Source organism: Desmodus rotundus, chromosome 2 (genome assembly GCF_022682495.2).
Source record: "Desmodus rotundus isolate HL8 chromosome 2, HLdesRot8A.1, whole genome shotgun sequence".
Classification (NCBI taxonomy): Eukaryota; Metazoa; Chordata; class Mammalia; order Chiroptera; family Phyllostomidae; genus Desmodus; species Desmodus rotundus.
Genome location: NC_071388.1, coordinates 90236841 through 90256149, shown reverse-complemented (window position 1 = coordinate 90256149; position 19309 = coordinate 90236841). Strand labels below are relative to the sequence as shown.

The window sequence follows — 19309 nt, the reverse complement described above, 5'->3', positions numbered from 1 at the left end:
CTTACAACACCAAATGCTGGTAAGGATATAGAATAACGGGAACTCTCATTAATTTCTGGTGGGAATCTAAGATGTTAAAGCCACTTTGAAAGACAGTTTAGCAGTTCCTTATAAACCTAAACATACTCTTTTTTAACTTTATTTTTATTGTATACTCTATTACAGTTGTCCCCATTTTTCCTCTTTTGCCCAAATTTACCCAGTCATTTCCCCCATTCTCTCAGGTCATCACCACACTGTTGTCTTTTTCTATGTGCTATGCACATATGAGGTCTGTCCAGAAGGTATCCAACCCTGTAATATGAAACACAGAGACATTTACTGAAGAAGATACAAGATACAAGAGACATTGTACATAGGACAATGACACCTCAGTCTCCTTCAAATTAGGCACCTTGGGACTTCACACAGTTCTCCCAATCACCATCAGCTGCCCCATTATATTTTCCTGAATCTCATCGATGGTCTGAAATCTCTTCCCTTTCAAAGGCGATTTTAGTTTTGGGAAAAGCCAGAAGTTGCAGGACACCAAATCTGGGCTGTGGGAGGCTGAGTCACCTGGGTGATTTGATGTTTCTCCAAAACCCTCTGCACGAGACATGATGTGTGAGCAAGCGTGTTGTGATGAAGCTGCCAATCACCAGTTGCCCATAGCCGTGGCCTTCTCACAGTGTTTCATATTTTATTATTATTACTATATTTGTGGTAGTGATCTGTGCTCAGTGATATTTAATGATGCTATTGGAATTGTTTGGGGTATTATGATTATTATTAGAGCCTGAAGATGTAACTTCGTGCAATCTCATGATGAAACTATAAAGTATGAGGAGGTGCTTTGTTATGGATGAACAGAGAATGTGGTCCTTTGAGAGAACATCTACTACTGGTGAAAATACTATGAAGATTGTTGAAATGACACTAGGCTTTTATAATATTACATGAACTTACTTGATAAAGCAGTGACAAGGTTTGAGAATATTGACTCTGAAACTGAACAAGTATGTTTAGCTGCCTGTGGCAGCAAAATCCGAGTTCATGAGGCAGGTACTGGTGCAAAAGGAAAGAGACTTTTATTCAGGTGCTGCAACATGGAAGAATGGTGGACTCCCGTCTCAAAAACCATCTCTTCTGCCTGCTAAAGCCAGCATTCTTTTATGGCTAGGGAGAGAAGGGCTTTCTTTCTCCGTCCAATCATCCTGCCAGCTTTGGCCTGCTCATGCCCTATCCATTCATCCCTCTGTCTATTGGCACACTCAGGGCAAGCACTCCCCATGAACCATCTGGTCAATAAGGAGACTCCCTAGAGCTCTCTGTCTACAATAACAACTCCAATTTTGAAAGAAGTTCTACTGTGGGTAAAATGCTATTAAATAGCACATATGCTGTAGAGAAATTATTCATAAAAGAGAGTCAGTAAGTGCAGCAAACTCATAGTTGTCTTATTTTAAGAAATTTCTACATCCACCTCAACTTTCAGCAACCACCACACTGTTCAGTCAGCTGCCATCGACATCGAGGCAACACCCTCCCTCAGTCAGCAACTCAACATCAAGGCAAGACTTGATAACAACTGGCTGAAGGTTCAGAAGGTAGTTAGCATAAACAACAAAGCATTTTTAATTAAGGTATGTACATTTTTAATAGAAATAGTGCTATTTCACACTTAATAAACTGTAGGATAGTATAAACATATTTTTATATGTACTAGGAAACCAAAAATGTAGATGATTTCATTGTGGTCTTGCACCGACCACATTGGGTATTGAACCTGCAATATCATTGAAGTATGCCTGTACATATGTAGAAAACTGTAGAATGTACAATAGCAATAGTAAACCCTAATGTACAGTATAGACTTTGGGTAATAATGAAATGTCAATGTAAGTTGGTTGATTGTAACAAATGTGTTACTCTGGTGAAAGTTGTTGATAGTGTGGAAGGTTGTCTATGGGGGGATGGACAAGGTGTATGTGAGAAACTTCATACCTTCTCCTCAATTTTTCTGTGAACTTAAAACTAAAGTCTATTAAAAAAACTAATGTCTATTAAAAAATTAAACTGGTACTTACCTAGTCCCACAACCACATCAAAATTACAGCTAAACTACAGAACAACTGACATTCAGAACCACTCAAAATCTGGCTGAATGGAAGTCCTACAACTAGAAAATTAAATAAGAAGCCACATCGAAACTGGAAACATGGAACAGGCTGGTCCCACACTTGCATGTAGCAGATGAAAATCAGGAGGTCTCAGCTACATAGGTCCTCTTTCAGAAACAGGGTGCCAACCCCACACCAGGCCACCCAGCCCAGTGTTCTCGTGCCAGGAATAGAATTCCCCATAAATTCTGGCTGTAAAACCAGCAAGGATTGAGGCTGAGGGAGGTGGAGGATTCTGGAATCCAAGGCAGTTCCTTTTAAAGGGCCCACCCATGAACTTACTCAAACTCATCCTCTGTGAGTTTCAGTGCTGGAGCAGCAGCTCGACAGGCACCAGAAACCTATGAGGAGATACCGAACTGCCTGGCATCAGTGCAAGGGCTAGGAACAGCTTTCTTCCAGAAAGTAGTGTTGGCAGAGACCATTGTTCCTTTGATGAGCCTTCCCTTCACAGAGCCTGGCTTACACCATTTGCCCCACGCTGATGATTCCCTGAAGCCCCACCACACCCAACTTTCAAGCCCACCCAAGCTGTTTCAAGTGGTTTTTCCATATGAATGGCACTACTTGGCTCATGCTTCAGATTTTCCTAAAATCTCTCAAACAAGCATCTGGCCTCAGCATGCTCCGTACCTCTCACCAAGTGGCCTCAGGCCTGGCACAAACAACAACCAGCCTCAGTTTGCAGCTGGGCCTCACCTGGGCACCTCCAAGCCAATCAAAAGTAGCAGCCATCTGCAGATCAATTTGTATGCAAAGTGGTCCTGGGAAGGACACAGGTGGCAGCTGACTTTGGCCTATACCTCCTGAGGGGTCTCAGAGTCAATGCACCCAGTAAACATCCTCAGACCATATGGAAACATTACCACCCAACTACCTCCATAAGTGACACACTCAAGGGGTAGGTTCAGCGGGCCTACCAGAGCCTGCAGAAGTAAGTCCTGCTCTATTTGGGTGGACCCCTGCACAGCTGACCCTTCAGGTGGTTGAAGGTCAGTGGTTGGTGGTCGCAGCCAGTCCTTGCAGCTCATTGGTCTGGGGTTAAATCCCTCCTATTGATGTGCCAGCCTCAATCAAGGTTCTACAACAAGAGAAGGTATACACAGTCCACACAGTGGGCACACCTTGAGTGCCCAGGTTGGGTTATCAGGGAAGCTGTGCCATGGACCTGATAGGACACCTACTATATTAGGCAACATTACCAAGCCTGGGAGATGTAGCAGCTCTACATAATACATAGAAGAAAACAGTGGGAGGCTGCCAAAATGAGGAGACAAAAAACAGGTCCCAAATAAAAGAACAGAACAAAACTCCTGAAAAGGAACTAAACAATATGAAGACAAGCAATCTACTAGAAGCAGAGTTGAAAACACTGGTTATAAGTATGCTCAATGAACATAGTGAGAACCTCAAAAGCATAAAAAAGGACCAGTCAGAAACAAAGGATACACTAACTGAAATAAAAAATACTTTACAGGGAGGGAATCAATAGTAGAACAGATGAAGCCAAGAATCAAATCAGTGATTTGGAATATAAGGAAGCAAAAAACAAACAAACAAACAAACAAACAAACAAAACACCCAATAAGAACAACCAGAAGAAAAAAGAATTAAAAAAATGAGGATAGTGTAAGGAGCCTCTGGGACAAGTTCAAGTGTACCAACATTCACATCATGTGTATGCCAGAGGAATAAAGAGAGCAAGAAATTGAAAATGTATATGAAAAAAAAATAATGGAAAACTTTACTAACCTGATAAATGAAGTAGACATACAAGTCCAGGAAGCACAGAGTGTCCCGAACAAGTTGGACCCAAGTATAGGAGTGGACAAGACAGAGAAGGTCTTGAGGTAAAGGAAACAGCAAATGCAAAGAAAGGCCCTGGTGTGTGTGAAGTGTGGAAGATCCTTGTAGTTGAACCCTGGTGAATTTGGGAGAAGGCTGTGTAGAAGTGCTTGGAAGGAAGAGGAATCTGAAGTATCTGGGAGTGCCAGCAGCAGGGCTGAGCTGAACCTGGTTTGTGTTTTATACCATCCAAACATGTTTTCTCATGATCTTCTGTAAGGCTTCCTCACATTCATGCCCATGTGTTGACCTCAGGGTAGATGGAGACCTTCTGGCTAGAAGGGGAGGAGGCTTCCTATGGTTCTATGGCCTGTAGGGAAACTTAATAGATTAGAAAAGCGGGGAAGAAGAGAAAGACAATTGAGCTCTGTTTCCTGAGCCACAGAGCTGGCACCAGGCTCTGCTGAAGAAAGCACAAAACAGAGCCTTGTTTCCTAAGTGGGACTGCCCACGAAGGCCTCTTCTTAGAAAAGAGTTCTGGGAAAAGCAGTTAGCTTCATTTTTACCATGTTCAATATGCATGTGTGCTTTAGAAGTGGGAGGCATTTTGGAGAGGTTTTTTTTCAGCTGCCTCTTGAGTAGTTTTCCAATTAAGGATTTTGGCATCTACTTTCTGAGGGAATTGTGTTGCATTTTTTATGATCCAACAACACTGAAGTTCCATGGTCCCCTGCACACTGTCACTCCTCACTCCTGCTCAAGCCTTTTCTACTGTAGTTAACTCAGATTTCTTCTCTCCAGCCTCAGTCACTTTCATCAGAAAAATTTTTTGGATCCGCCTCAGGCTGACATCAGTTGAGGTTTTTTTTGTTTAACTCTCATTGAGGTTTTTGTGTAAGAAAACAATAATTATAGTAGCGAGTGTTATCATAGTTCTAAATGTAAGACCTTGCTTTTCTTTAAACTTTAAAATACAGTTGCAAAAATATGGTACGTTAAGAATTTTTAGATTGAAATTAAGTACAGTTTGTACTTGTTAATTGTTAAGTTAGCTTATACATTTCACAAACAAAATGTGCATTATTTTTTAGATGCTATATACAAACTTTATTTTATATTTTAAATAAATATAATTCAACAAATGAATGCATAAATCCAATCATTCGAATGGTCTTATGCACATAAATACATTTTACAGACCTGGTAATTTACATTCCTGTCAATATTTCCACCTACAGTTCACATTTCATACAATGAATTTCCTCAAGAACCGTAAGTCCCTAAGAAAGCAGACATACAAATGCCATAAACCAAACCATTTTAAACACACAAACAACTATAATAAAGCTAATAATAAAACTTACAAATTTACATATGGGTCTTCTCTTAAGGATTTTAACAATGTGAAATCTAGCTCTGGATGGTGTGGCTCAGTGGATTGAGCACTGGCCTGCAAGCAGGAATGCTGCAGGTTCGATTCCTGGTCAGCGCACATGCCTGGGTTGCAGGTCATGTCCCCAGTTGGGGATGTGTGAGAGGCAATAGATCAGCGTTTCTCTCACACATCTTTCTCTCTTTCTCTCTCCCTTCCCTTCTCTCTAAAAATAAATAAACTAAATCTTTTAAAAAAACTTCAAACTTAAACTCATAAATTTAGTAAATCAGATTATCTTAACTATTGAAAATTGACTGCAAACATAAATGGGTAAAACCCCCTTTCTCTACTATGTTAGTCATGTTTAAACATCTTTATTACAAGCATATATAAAGCAGTAAAATCATATTTGCATAAGATAAATGTATGCAAAAACTAATATCATATTTATTTTTTCTTCATCTGTATGTTTATTTTTGTGTACAGACTCAGGTTTGCAAAGTCTTTGACTTAACTATGTAGAACAGAATCATCGCTTCAGGCCTGCCACAGTAGCTGAGATTGTACAGAGTCCTCACTCAGAGATTTGATACAAGTGCTGTGGACTTGGAGCTACTGGTCATTGGTCAAGGAATTCAAGCTTGGAAGATGTGAACCAATACACAACACATCTCAAGAAGATTTAGCGCAGGTTTATAGGGTAAGTCCCTTTTCAGGGGTTCTGCCATGTCAATGGAGAACACGTTGGTATATCAGTTTAGTGTAATACATAAGTCCTAGCCCTTTCTCCAGTTTCACCTTACTCAAACTTTATTATGTATACTAACAACATTATATCACTTGATTTGGATAGGTAAAACTGTAACACATACCAAGACTTTAATCTCTTTGCCTCTTGATTAGAATAACTAGGTGTTGTGCAAGATTACAGATTCCATTGCTTTAGAAACCACCGTCATTTAAGCTAGGGAAGGCAGGAAATAAGACATAAATCACGTAAGTCCAGTGAAACCATGTACCTTAGCTTCCTAGAACTGCTGTAACCAAGTACCACAAAATGAGTTGCTTATTGTCTCACAGTTCTGGAGGCTAGAAGTCTGATATTAAGGTGTCACAGGGCCATGTTCTCTCTGACACCAGTAGGGAATATTTCTCCCTTGCCTCTTCTTAGCTTCTGTTGGTTTGCTGGTAATCTTTAGCATTTGATGACTTGTAGATAAATCACTCCAATCTTCATACTTCACATGGAGTTCTCCCTGTGTCTCTCCTTTCACATGGCATTCTTTTAATGAGGACACCAGTCTTATTGGATTAGAGGTCTAGACTACTCAAGCATGACCCCATCATAGCTTAACTAATTATATCTGCATTGACTTGATCTCCAAATAAGTTCACATCCCAAAGAATCAAAGGTGAGAGCTTCAAAGTATTTTTTGGGGAGGACACAATTCAATCCGTAACACCATGGTAGAATCAACGAACTGTAGATCCTGGCCATGTTAAGTAGACTTTCCCAACCTGGCACTACTGGCAGTTTGGACTGCATGACTCTTGGCTCTGGGGCTGTCTCGTGCATTGTAGGATGTTAGGCAGCATCCCTGTACTCTACCTACTAGATTCCAGCAGCATTCTCTTAGCACCCGGTCGTGACAACCACAAATGTCTCCAGACATTTCCAATTATCTCCTGGGGGGGGGCGGTATATGTGTTAAAATTGTCCACAGTTGAGAACAACAGAAAAAGGATAAGTAAAACCACAAATAAATGATAACTGGAGTTGGAGCATTTGAGGAAATAAACAGGAGGTTGTTTTAGGGCAATGGCAAGCATGAAAATGAAGTCATGAAAGAGAAGCAATTTCTATATTAACAAATCTTAGGATATAAGCATAGAAGTGAGTGCTTGAGATAAGGTGAGGACTAGGTTACTAGAGGGAAAGAGGTCAGGAAATTGAAAGAATCATTGATATACATTTTGTTAAAACCAATAATTAGGACTGAAGTAGTTTAGGAGACAGTGACAGCCAACCAGGAACTAAAATCTTCAAGGAATAGAGGAAAAAGAACTGAGGGAGGTACATGACTAAAAGAAAGAGTAGGGATTCATAAATTCATGTTTTGAGATTCCAAGGAGGGGCTTTTCATGGAGTTATAAAGTAAAGTGGCCTAGAAGTGACAATGAGAAGCAAAACAGACACCTCCCAATGCCATAACCTGAGCCAGTGATCCAAAGAAAGCCAAACCCCTGCAGCGGGTGATTGGGGAACACCATTCCCTCTCAAGGGGAGCCAGGTTCAGTTGGTGTAGAGATGAAAGGGAATCTTCAAAAAAAAAAGTTGAGGACAGAGGGGTATCTGCTGATCATTGGTTATGAGTTCTAAGGAGCAGAGTTTCAGAATTTCAAGAGCTGGGGGTCAGTGGGAGGTAGAGTCAAGAAAGGGGATTCACAGTGCCTTATAAAGACTAGTGTCTGGAGGAATGAGTGCTTTCCTAGGGGTCAACCCTGAACGTCTTGCAATGACTGACATAAAAAGGGAGATGTGTCAGGTTATGTTGACAAAGATGGTGCATCTGAGAGTCACGGGGAGAGGAGTCTTACTAAGAGCATGCAAAATTTTGGGACTCCCTCGTAGTCTCTCATGACTGATTTCTCAGGGTCATTTCTAACAAGACCTTGAATGGCAGCTCTTGCTTGATGGAAGCTTCTGCTTCTCAGGGCAATAGTTTATGTCAGTAAGATAGAGAAAAAAGAACTGGGGCTTTGGCATCTGACTCACCTGGGCCTGTACTCCAGCTCTGCTTCTAAGGAAGAGGCATGACTTCTGTCTTTTTCAACACAGGCTACTTTGTGTTTCTCTGTCAACAGTAGCTCCTCGGAAAGTGATTGTGTCTACATAATCGTTTGGCTATAAGCGGATCTCAGCACATTATCTGAAATTTTCCTAGGGGAAAGGATACCTGTGTTGGTCAAAAAATTACATGTATATTTAAGTTTTTAACCAAAAAAATTAACAAAATACATGCTTAAATGTCGGCTGCTATTTTAATATTTTTGCACTTTCATAAAACTCATGGGGAGAAATAGATCTTATATTATTTATGACCCAGAGGACATACTCATGAGCATTTAATGAATTAATAGTTGCCCTTATCACATGTTATGCACTCTAGTAATGTCCATGTCCCCCCACTGTTTCAAAGAGAAACAATTTTTAAGTTTCTTTTATGATCCCAAATTTGAAGCAACTTTAATCTATTCCATAAATATTTATTGAGCACATTTTGTGTGCCTGGTCTTGATGGCTGCTGGGAATACCTAAAAGATTAAGATACAGTCTTTTGCACTGGCCACTTGAGTAAAACAAATGAATTGCTGTATTAAGCACCAAATTACAAATCTGTAAAAATACAATAGGATTGTAGCCTGGAAAAAGTACAAACAATTCTAAAAAGGACAGAACACTGAAACTGCCTTGAAGGGAAAGTAGGATTTGTTAAGATAGAGAAAATGTGTCATAAAGATGTGTATGCTGTTCCAAATGATTGCTTCTTTAGTGGAGCCTTACAGAGTTTTAGGTTATGCAACTAGTCCTTTACCACTGTTCCAAGTCTTTGAATTTTAGAGAAATAGTTTGTTTATGTAGAATTATCTCTCTGTTGGCTGCCGAACAGGAATCTCAGAAGCAATCCTCCAAAGGAAATCACAGGAGAAAACAGACTTGGATAAAGAGATGGCAAACTAGAAAACTTCTGGAAGTACAGTAATTTCTCCTGTATCTGCTGAGGATACGTTCCAAGACACCCAGTGGATGCCTGAAATGGTGGGCAGCACCGAATTATATATATATAGGAATGTATACATACTCCTTTACATACATGTCTATGATAAAGTTTAATTTATAAATCAAGCATAGTAAGAGATCGAAACAATAACAATTAATAATATAGAGCAAATGTAAAAATATAGTGTAATATAAGTTTTGTTGCAAGAGAAACTAAAAAAAAAAATCCCATATACTGTTGCTACAAAAATAATCATTAACATCATTAAAATGTCTACACTACCCAAAGCAATCTATAGATTCAACACAATTCCAGTTAAAATACCAATGACATATTTCACAGATCTAGAACAAATACTACAAAAATTTATATGGAACCAAATAAGACCCCAAATAGCCTCAGCAATCTTGAGAAAGAAGAAGAAAGTTTGAGGGATCATAATACCTGATATCAAACTATACTATAAAACCATGTAATCAAAACAGCCTGGTACTGGCATAAGAACAGACATATAAATCAGTGTTATAGAACAGAGAACCCAGAAATAAACCCGTGCTTTTATGGTCAATTGATATTTGACAAAGGTGGCAAGAGCATACAATGAGTAAAGATAGTCTCCTCAATAAATGATACTGGGAGAACTGGATGGGTACATGCAAAAAATAAAATTAGACCACCAACTCACTATACAGAAGAATAAACTCAAAATGGATAAAAGACTTAAATGTAAGTCATAAAACCATAAAAATCCTAGAAGAAAACATAGGCAGTAAAATCTTGGATATCACACATGATTGCACATAGCAATATTTTTTCAGATATATCTCCTAGACAGTGGTTTCCAAAATTTTGGCACCAGGGACCAGTTTCCTGGAACATGGGTGAGAGGGCATGTAGGAAAAATTCAGGTGAGCTTCACTAGCTCTTCTGCTATGGTTTGTTGCAGGGAGACAGGAGGCAGAGCTCAGGCATCAGGCCAGCTTTGCTTGGGGCTGGTTCCTAATAGGCCATGGACCAATACCAGTCTGCAGCCCAGAGGTTGGGGACCCCTGTCCTAGGACAAGGGAAACAAATGAGAAAATAAACAAATTGGACTACATCAAGTTAAAAAGCTTCTGCACAGCTAAAGAAACCATCATCACAATGAAAAGGGAACCCATGTATGGAAGAACATAGTTGCCAATGATACATCTGATTAGGATTTAATTTCCAAAATATACAAAGAACTAATTACAAGTCAACACCAGGAAGAGAAACATTCCAATTAAAAAATGGGCAAAGGACTGAATAGACACTTCTCCAAGGAGGACATACAGAAGGCCCATAGACATGTGAAAAAAATGCTCAATATCATTAATCATCAGGGAGATGCATTAACACCACAATGAGATATCACCTCACATCTATCAGAATGGCTACCATCAGTAAGTCAACAAACAACAAGTATTGGGGAGAATTTGGAGTGAAGGGAACCCTAGTGTGTTGCTAGTGGGAATGCAAACAGGTGCAGCCCCTGTGGAAAACAGTATGGAGTATCCTCAAAAAATTAGAAATAGAACTCCTTTTTGACCCTGCGATTCCACTTCTGGGAACATGAGGGAGGACCCCCACAAAAATGGAAATTATCTATAAAAAATTGTGTATTTATTCTTACATGTTTAAACTTCAGTCACCTTCAAAGTACTCTCCATTTGATGCAATACACCTATTGAGACATTTTTCCCACTGCTCAAAAGTTTTTGAACTCAACAATTTGGATGCCTGTTAGTACTTTTGCCATTTTTTGTTTCACCTCTTCTGCATCAGCAAAGTGTTTGTTTCCCTTTGAGGACTTTTTTCATCCTGGAAAACAAACATAGAAAAGTTTCTTGGGGCAAGATCAGGTGAATAGGGGGGGTGGGGCATGAGGGTCATGCAGTTTTTGGTTAAAAACTACTGAACACTCAGCGTGGTGTGGGCAGATGCGCTTGTAAATCACCCATCATGAAATGGGCAAACACACTGAGTCTTCAAAAAAATTCACTGAAGCAGAATGCAGCCTCTCACAATACTGCCAGCTGGTACACAATACAGATAGGTTTCCAGAACACTCACTGAGAGGGGTAACCCTGTACCACAATGGGCTGACCCTGAAGAAGATAATTAAAGCTTTAGGGGTTATATTCCAGGAATCCTGAAACACCACTACAAAGAAGTATATGCACCTTTATATTCATAGCAGCATTATTTACAATAGACAAGATCTGAAAACCACCTAAGTGCCTATCAATAGATAAGTGAATGAAAAAAGCTGTGGTACATTTACACAATGGAATCCTACACAGCAGCACAAAAGCAGCATGGATGGACCCGGAGAGCATTATGCTAAGTGAAATGAACCAGTCAATGAGAGACAAATACCATGTGATCTCACTGATATGTAGAATCTAGTGAACTAAATAAACTAACAAAATAGAAGCAGAAGCAAAGATACATGGAACAGACCGACAGCTGTCTGAGGGGAAGACTGTGGGACTGGGTGAAAATGGTGAAGGGATTAGCCAAAGAACATATATGCATGACCCATGGGGATTGACTGAGGGAGGGGTGGGGGTGGGGCTAAGTAGCGGTGAACAAAGGGAGAAAAAGCAGGGCCAACTGTACTAGCATAAACAGTAAAATAAAAAATAAATAAATAAAATTTATGTTGCATTAGTAAGTTAAGTAAGGGTTACTTGAACCCAGGCACTGTGATACCACAACAGTCCATCTGATTAAAAAAAAAAAAATTGCGACAGCTACAAAGAGATTAATGGGCAGCAATATATACAGCAGAGACGCTGGACAAAGGGGTGATTCACGCTCTGGGCAGAATGAAGCTGGCTGGAGAGAGATTTCATGACGCTACTCAGAACAGCGTGCAATTTAAAACTTGTGAGTTGTTTATTTCTGGAATTTTCCACTTAATATTTTTGGACCGTGGTTTGATTGCAAGTAACTGAAACCAGAGAAGGGAAACCACGGATAAAGGGAGACTACTGTACTCTATAGGATATGTCAAGAGAAGTACATTCTGAGCTGGTGAGACCTTATCTCCCTGCTAGGCGACAGTACTGGGGCCACAGAGAACATTAAACCTCTCCACACCCAAGATTCCTGCAGTTTGCCAGGGAGAGGGACAGAGAAATTATAGAGGAAGATGGGCAGTAGTGAGTGGAACCAGAAGATGAGGACGTTGAGCCTGGGGAAGAGTGGGGCAGGATTCAGGGGAAGCTTCCTGGGGGAGTCAGGTACATGAGCTTTAGATGTATGTTAATTCTGATCAGAAATGGGAAATACAAGCTCCATGAGGGGTCAAGCAGGTAGCCAACATGAGTGAAGCCCTCTGAGTATAAGACAAGATGTGGTGGGGTCTGTGGCAAAACAAGGATCGTGGCCAATCTAAAAAAAAGCAGTGTATTTATGCATGGGGAGACCTTCTACATAAGAATATCTAATTTTTTTTTAACTAAGACTATTTACTTTTACAGAATATTTTCTGATTTTGCTAAAATACTTTGGCCAAAGAAAACACATCTACTAAAAGATGAGGTGATATGTGACCAATATTTGATCTCTGCTCAGCTAATACACCTTTTCCAGAATTCTATATTTTTAAAAGGGAAATCTCCTTATTGGCAGTAACTGTAACACCTTTTCGTACATTAGTGCACTAGGTCACTTTCTCCTTAACCAAAGTAAAGGAACTAGTGTTTTCTAAGTCTCTCTTATGGTCTAAGTACCAGGACAAAACCTTTCAGCGTCTTAGGAAAAAAAACAATGTTTTTTTAATGGGATAAAGTCTCTGGAGTCTTTAAGTAAAAGTAGAATGAAACACTCGAAGGGGGAAGAAGAAGCAGAGTCAGAAGGCTCCAGGACAGGTACTCTCCTTTTTTTGTGCTTTTACCTTCTTGACAGAGCTGGGGCAAGGGTGACTCTTTAGCAAGGGTATGCCCCAACTATTATCGTGGGTCAGTAATAAATTAATTTTCTTTTCCTTCTTCTTCTTTTTTTAAATTTAGAAACTATTGTTATCTCACAAACACAGTTTCTGGTCATGAGTCACCAGGATCTCTGTCTCCCTCTGAACATGGACTATAGAGGGAAGGATGTCATGGCAACAGGAAGTGAGGTGAAGGGATGAGGAAAGGGAAAGGCTGGGAAGGAGGGCACTGTGGAGCCTGTGGGCAGGCTTTCCCATTTAGAAGCAGCTCAGTTCCCAGTGGAGACCCAAGGGAAGGTCCACTACAGTACCTTCCTTTCTCTCTCCCTCTTCCCTTTCTTATCTGCCTTCTTTCTGTCCTTTAGATTAGTGGGGTGTTTTTTGTTCGTTTTTTTTTTTTTTTAATTTTTAAATGAGACAACCAACTGGGTGCACCAGGATTTGGAGAGAATGGAGGCAATGAAGTGTTACTACCACTGTGTAGTAGTCTTCTAGGAACTTCTGACATACCAGCAAAAATGTGTGCATTTCACCAGAACCAAGGCACCAAGCAAAGCCTTGTGAAAAATTCACAGAGCCAAAGCACATGTGGGCGTTATCTGTCTTTGTGAACACATCCTTTAAAAACATTCTGCCTGTAGTCTTCATTAATATCACTCAGACCATGAACTCTGACTTTTAGTTGTAATAAAAGACCTGAAGGGTTTCCTGGGCACAAAATGAGTATTCAAAGGTTAAAAAGGAAGGGAATCTTTACTATGAATAACTTGCTTGTAAGTAAATGCTATCAGTTCCGGGCCCATCCTATGACCACTGAGAGAATCAGTGAATCCATTGGAAGAGAGAAGCAGTATATCCTCATGGAAAATGAGTATCTCACTAGTTATGACATGATAAGTAGGAGATTTGATTTTCTTCTCCAAATACAATACTATCCTGGGCTTTACCAGCCACCAAGTACCTGCAGCCCCTGTCAGCAAGGAAGCCCCAAAACATAGAAATAAGAAAATATTCCTAGATGTAGATCTAATACATAGATGCAGAAAACGGAACCATTATTAAGGGTGGATATACGGTATGGGAGGGAAGAAACATCGATTTAGCACCAATGCCACCCCAGAGCTGAGCACGGACGCGGGCGTTGCAGAATGTGTACATCATCTGCTTCTTCAAAAGGAGCCACACTGTCTTTTCAACATCTCCAGCGATCAAGTGCTTTTTAGTTATGTCTCATGATTTCTTTTGCAATGAAATTTCCTCAGGAACTTACAAGCCTTCTGTGGTATCTCCTTCCAGTGATTTGTGTGTCCAGGAAACATCCAATACTCTTTTCTAGATATAGTTTTCCAGCCTGCCTTACTTCTTTCCTTCTCCACCACCATTCCTCACCATTTCTTTCTCAACTTAATGGCAGAAGGTTATTAGACTAGAGCAAGAAGGTATTGATTGCATTCTTTTTTTTTTCTCAAGTAACCCAAGACTGGAAAAAGCTAAGGCATATAACTGAAGAAGAACTGTTATCCAAAATGTACAAACAATGCTTACAACTGAACAACAAAAAAAAACCCAAACAACTTGATTACAAAATGGGAAAAATAGGCCAAAAACCTTAACAGACACTTCACCAAAGAAGATATACAGATTGCACATAAGCATATGAAAAGATGTTCCACATCAAAGAGATACCACTGTACACCTACTTGAATCACAACAGGAATGCTCATTTTTTTTGGTTGAAACACAAAATGGTACAGCCACTTTGGAAGACAGTGTGGTGGATTCCGACCAGATTCACATGCTCTTACCATATGATCCAGCACTCACAGTCCTTGGTATTTGCCCAAATGAGTTAAAAAGTTTACATAAAAACTTACACAGAAATGTTTATAGTAGCTTTATTTGTAATGTCCAAACTTGGAAGCAACCATGATGTCCTTGGTGAATGAATAATTAAACTGTAGTCCATCAGATAATAAAATTCCATGCAGTACTAAAAAAAAAAAAACAACGACTATCAAGACATGGAGGAAACTTAAATGCATTTCACTAAGTGAAAGAAGACAATCTGAGAGGACTACATGGGATGTGATCCCAATTATATGACAATCTGTAAAAGACGAAACTGTAGAGACTGTAAAGGAAGATCGAGTTGGCGGGGGATGTTAAACAGAGATGAAATCACACAGAGAAAAAGTACAAAGTGAGAAAATGAGAGATTTTATATCCAAGCTTTAAGAATTGCAAAATTTACACATTAGATACAGGAGGATGGGCTGGGAAGATAGTAGAAAACTCAAGAGCACATAGGGTCATAGATGATAATGGGAGAGAGTTACAAGGAACAGAAGCCCTTATTAAGAATTCCTACCTGTGGCTTCCTAAAAGCCATCTAATTGGCTAGATAACCTAATTGGATTCAAAGCATTAATTCTTTACCTTCTCAAAGGCAAGGGAAAATATTTAACTGACTTGAAGGTCAACTACAATTATGCAAGTTTTGAGTCCCCAGGCAGTCTAATGGCTTGAATAACGAGGCTATAATAACATTAAGAAGGCAGCTTCTTCATTTGTCCGTAGGAAAGTCATTCCCCTGTAAGTGTTGAAAGCATCAGATTAATCATCTTCAGGGAGATGGCTGCACAGATATGAAGCTCTGCCAGGTATTCCTGACCTATTTTCCAGGCAGAGTCAACATTGGCTTCTTCCTGTCCTGGAGACTAATCTTCCTGTTTGGGCCTAACTTGGTTATTCACAACCCAACCAAAAACAATTAACAATAGTGTGGGGGGAAAATCTAGGGATTCCTGAGAAGTAATTCCAGAAAACTATAGTCAGAAATTTGTAACTCTGAGAAAAATAAAAGCATAAAAGGGTCTTAAAAGATACCTAATTCAATGCAATGAACTTTCCCACCCAACCATTCAACAACTGAACTACTTACTCCAACTGTCAAAAGCCAGTAATTTCATAACTCAGCCCTTCACACTCTTGAGCATTTCCAATGATTACAAAGTTCACCCTTGTACCTTCTCCTAATTGGCTCTGGTTCTGTTCTCTAAATCTCTGTATTATTTTTCTAGGGCTACCATGCCAAATTACCATCAATTTTGCGGCTTAAAGCAACATAAATTTATTTTCTCACCATTCTCAAGGCTAGAAGCCCACAGGGCCACAGTCTCTCTGAACGCTCTGTGTCAATCTGTTCTCTGCCTCTTCTAGCTTTTGGTGGCTATAGGCATTCTTTGGCTTGTTGCTGCATCACTCCAAACTCTGCTTCCATGGTCCCACTGCCTTCTCCTTTTCCCTATGTGTGTCTTCAAACACACTTTTCATTGGATGTAAGGCATGCTGAGATACTTCAAGATGATCTCTTCTCACGGTCCTTAACTTAAACCACATCTGTGCATACCTATTTTCCAAATAAGATCACATTCTCAGGTTGTAGAGATAAGGATGTGGAGCTTATTACCTTAAAACAAGAGTAAAATGATCTGTTTAACACCAAAGGCTGGGTTTTAGGTGTTTCTTCCTGGAGAAATTCTCCAAAGAGTTCTGCCAATTTATAACTGAAAATACTACTTAGCCTTCCCTAGTCTCCAGGATTTTTGTTGTACTTGTTATTATTGTAGTATTTTCTGTTATTGTTGTAAAATAGAATAATGGTATGCGTTTATAGGCTTCTGGTGAACATCAAAGGACACACTATCTGAACGGCAATCAGCATTATGCCTGGTAAAAGTGCAAAGTACTCGATAAATATTAGCTTTTTTTACTATCGTTATTTTATAGCACTTTGAAGTTTTCAATGTATAACCGGTAATTTACCTGATTTAATCCTCTTTAATCTCTCACAGTTGGCTAGGCATTACACCAGGATATCTAGACTTGCCAAGAGTTGCCTAATATTTCCACAATATTAGGTTAAGCATTAACATTTATTTGCTCTTCCTCTTCCCCATAGTGACTTAAAGCAGTTTTAAGATATGTATACTGAAAATGTAGTAAATTGGGAAAATCAGAACCAAGTAAAAGTGAGTGCTCATGTCAACGAAATGGTAAATTCCATTCCACCAACCGTGTGCTGTATTCGGCTCTTACAAAGTGTTAACTATGTTTTCTGGATGCTGGGATAGTGAGTTAATTTTTCCTCCTTCCCTCATTTTTGTTCTTCTGTATCCACTTTAAACTAAGAGCAGGGACACTCTAGTCAGAGAGAATGGCAGTGCCACTCCCAGAAGGTGTGAAGTAAATATCACTCCTACTTTGCCATCTGCAACAGTGTACTCTTTGATAAAGCATTGGAGGTAAAGAGAGTCACGCCATTTGGTAAAGGAAACTACTGCAAAGCTCTCTGCTCTGTATCCTGATCGTGGTGATTTTCTTTGAATCCCAACGTATATCCTGTCTGACTACTTCCCTACTATGACCTTTGTCAAGAGTGGTGGTGTAATCATTTTAACACCCGAGCTTTGATAAAAGATTGAGCGCCGAGCATTTGGCATTATGTTTTTATTGATAAAGGTCATGAGTAATCGAATTCAAGGTTGTTGACTGAGGGCAAATTTCGTTTGGAGACCAGGTGAAAAGGTGGCAATGATACTAAACAGATTGTGAAAAATAGAGGAGATTATGGTGTTCTTGCTTAGATGAAAGGCCACCCTCAGGCAGTCAGTCAGTAAGAAAGTTGGAATCTTGTTCTTTTTTTTAAATTTGGGATTATGAGATTTTTCAAACATATGCAACAGTGGAAAGAAGAGTATAATGAACCTCAGTTTCAATAGTGATCAATATATAAACAATCTTCTTCCCTATCATCCATACCCAAGACATCATATCATTACATTGTAATTATGTACAAAGTATACAATGAATGATAATAGATCCATTTCTAAATTTTATTTCCCATGTATGACATTATTTTATGAATGTTCACAATTTTTAAAAATATATGCAGGTAAGTTTATTTTGTCTATCATTAAGTGTTAAATTTCTCCAGAAAAAGGCTTTGATCAGTGCCTCCCTCTGCAACTCTCTCAGGACCCAGTACAGTGGGATGGCTAACAGTCCTCGGTGATTGCTACTCACTGCTGTCTGACAGCCATTAACACAATTAGCAGAAACACGTGTAAAAATAGTAAAGAGAAATTAAATGTTACTAACAACTGTATGGTCAGAAAATTACATACTTAATTGGCAAAAAATCCAATTATCACAAACTTCATTTAACAGCATCACCACCTTTATTCCATCTCCCTGTCCAATAAGCCAAGCCAAACATGAGCGCCAGGCTCGTGAAATCACTTGTTTTCTTTCTTTTTAACTTTCTGCCACTATTGAAATATTTTCTCCAGTATGTTTAGCTTTTGATGAAAGTGAATAGAAATTCATTCAAGTCTGGCTTCATAAGTGTTAGCTTCATGAATAGTTCTTGGGGTTTTTGTTCTTTTTGTTGTTAACGGGATATATCTGGAAACTTTCCCCTCCTTACTCAAGAACGTGTTTCTCTCTCACATACCCACATCAAGATACAAGCAAAAAATAGTTTCGCTGAAAACAATCAAAATTATTCTAGTCAAAGAAAAGAATGTAAGCGTAAGATCAGAACTGTCCATGTTGTCTATCGAACCAGCTGTTTACCGATTCACTGCCAAAGGTGCTGGAGGTATGTCAACAACCAGTGATGGAAACCGCTTTGAGTGTCCTACAGGGAAGCCGTCCAGGAAAATTTTGGGTTCCAGTAAGTGCTGAGGTCCTGAAACAATATTTAGATGTAGAAAATGTCTTTTCTGTGCTGAGTCAGTACCCCTAACCAGTTCCGTAAGGCCACAAGACTCTTTGTGGATACATTGGGAATTTCTGCTCTCTGGTCCTCTCATGTATCCTAGTGAAGGAGCGAGGCTCGTGTGATTTCAGTAAGTCACTTGATATTTCCAGGCCTCAGTTTCCTCATCTCTGAAATCCCTTCTAACTCTGACTTTTTATGATTCTTACACAGTCTCTTCCATGGAAACTCACGCGATGCCACACTGTTGGAAGTTTCCGCTTGCCCAGGGGCATTAATGTCAGTCAACTCCTAAGACCTAGGTCTCAAACTGTAGCTAACCTTTGTTTATACGGGATAGTGGCTTCTGATGATGCTTTGGGCACAAAACCCAGTCAAATCAAATGCAAGTTCCCACAAGGAATGCAGCCTGTGTTTCCAAGGGATTTGTAAGTTAAAGTTAGCTATAGACAAAGTAGAGAG

The 19309-nt window shown here is 39.6% G+C and overlaps 1 long non-coding RNA gene across 2 annotated transcripts; it reads right to left on the bottom strand.

Moving 5' to 3' along the window:
• Positions 1-5147: 5147 nt before the first annotated feature.
• Positions 5148-16482, bottom strand: LOC123478448 (uncharacterized). Of its 2 annotated transcripts, XR_006653648.2 has the most exons (4): positions 16208-16482; positions 14940-15055; positions 8099-8263; positions 5148-7008 (listed from the first exon to the last, which is right to left on the bottom strand). It is a non-coding gene; the product is annotated as an uncharacterized lncRNA (long non-coding RNA). The 2 variants fall into 2 exon arrangements; XR_006653647.2 differs by having other exon boundaries at positions 5148-8263.
• Positions 16483-19309: the final 2827 nt, after the last annotated feature.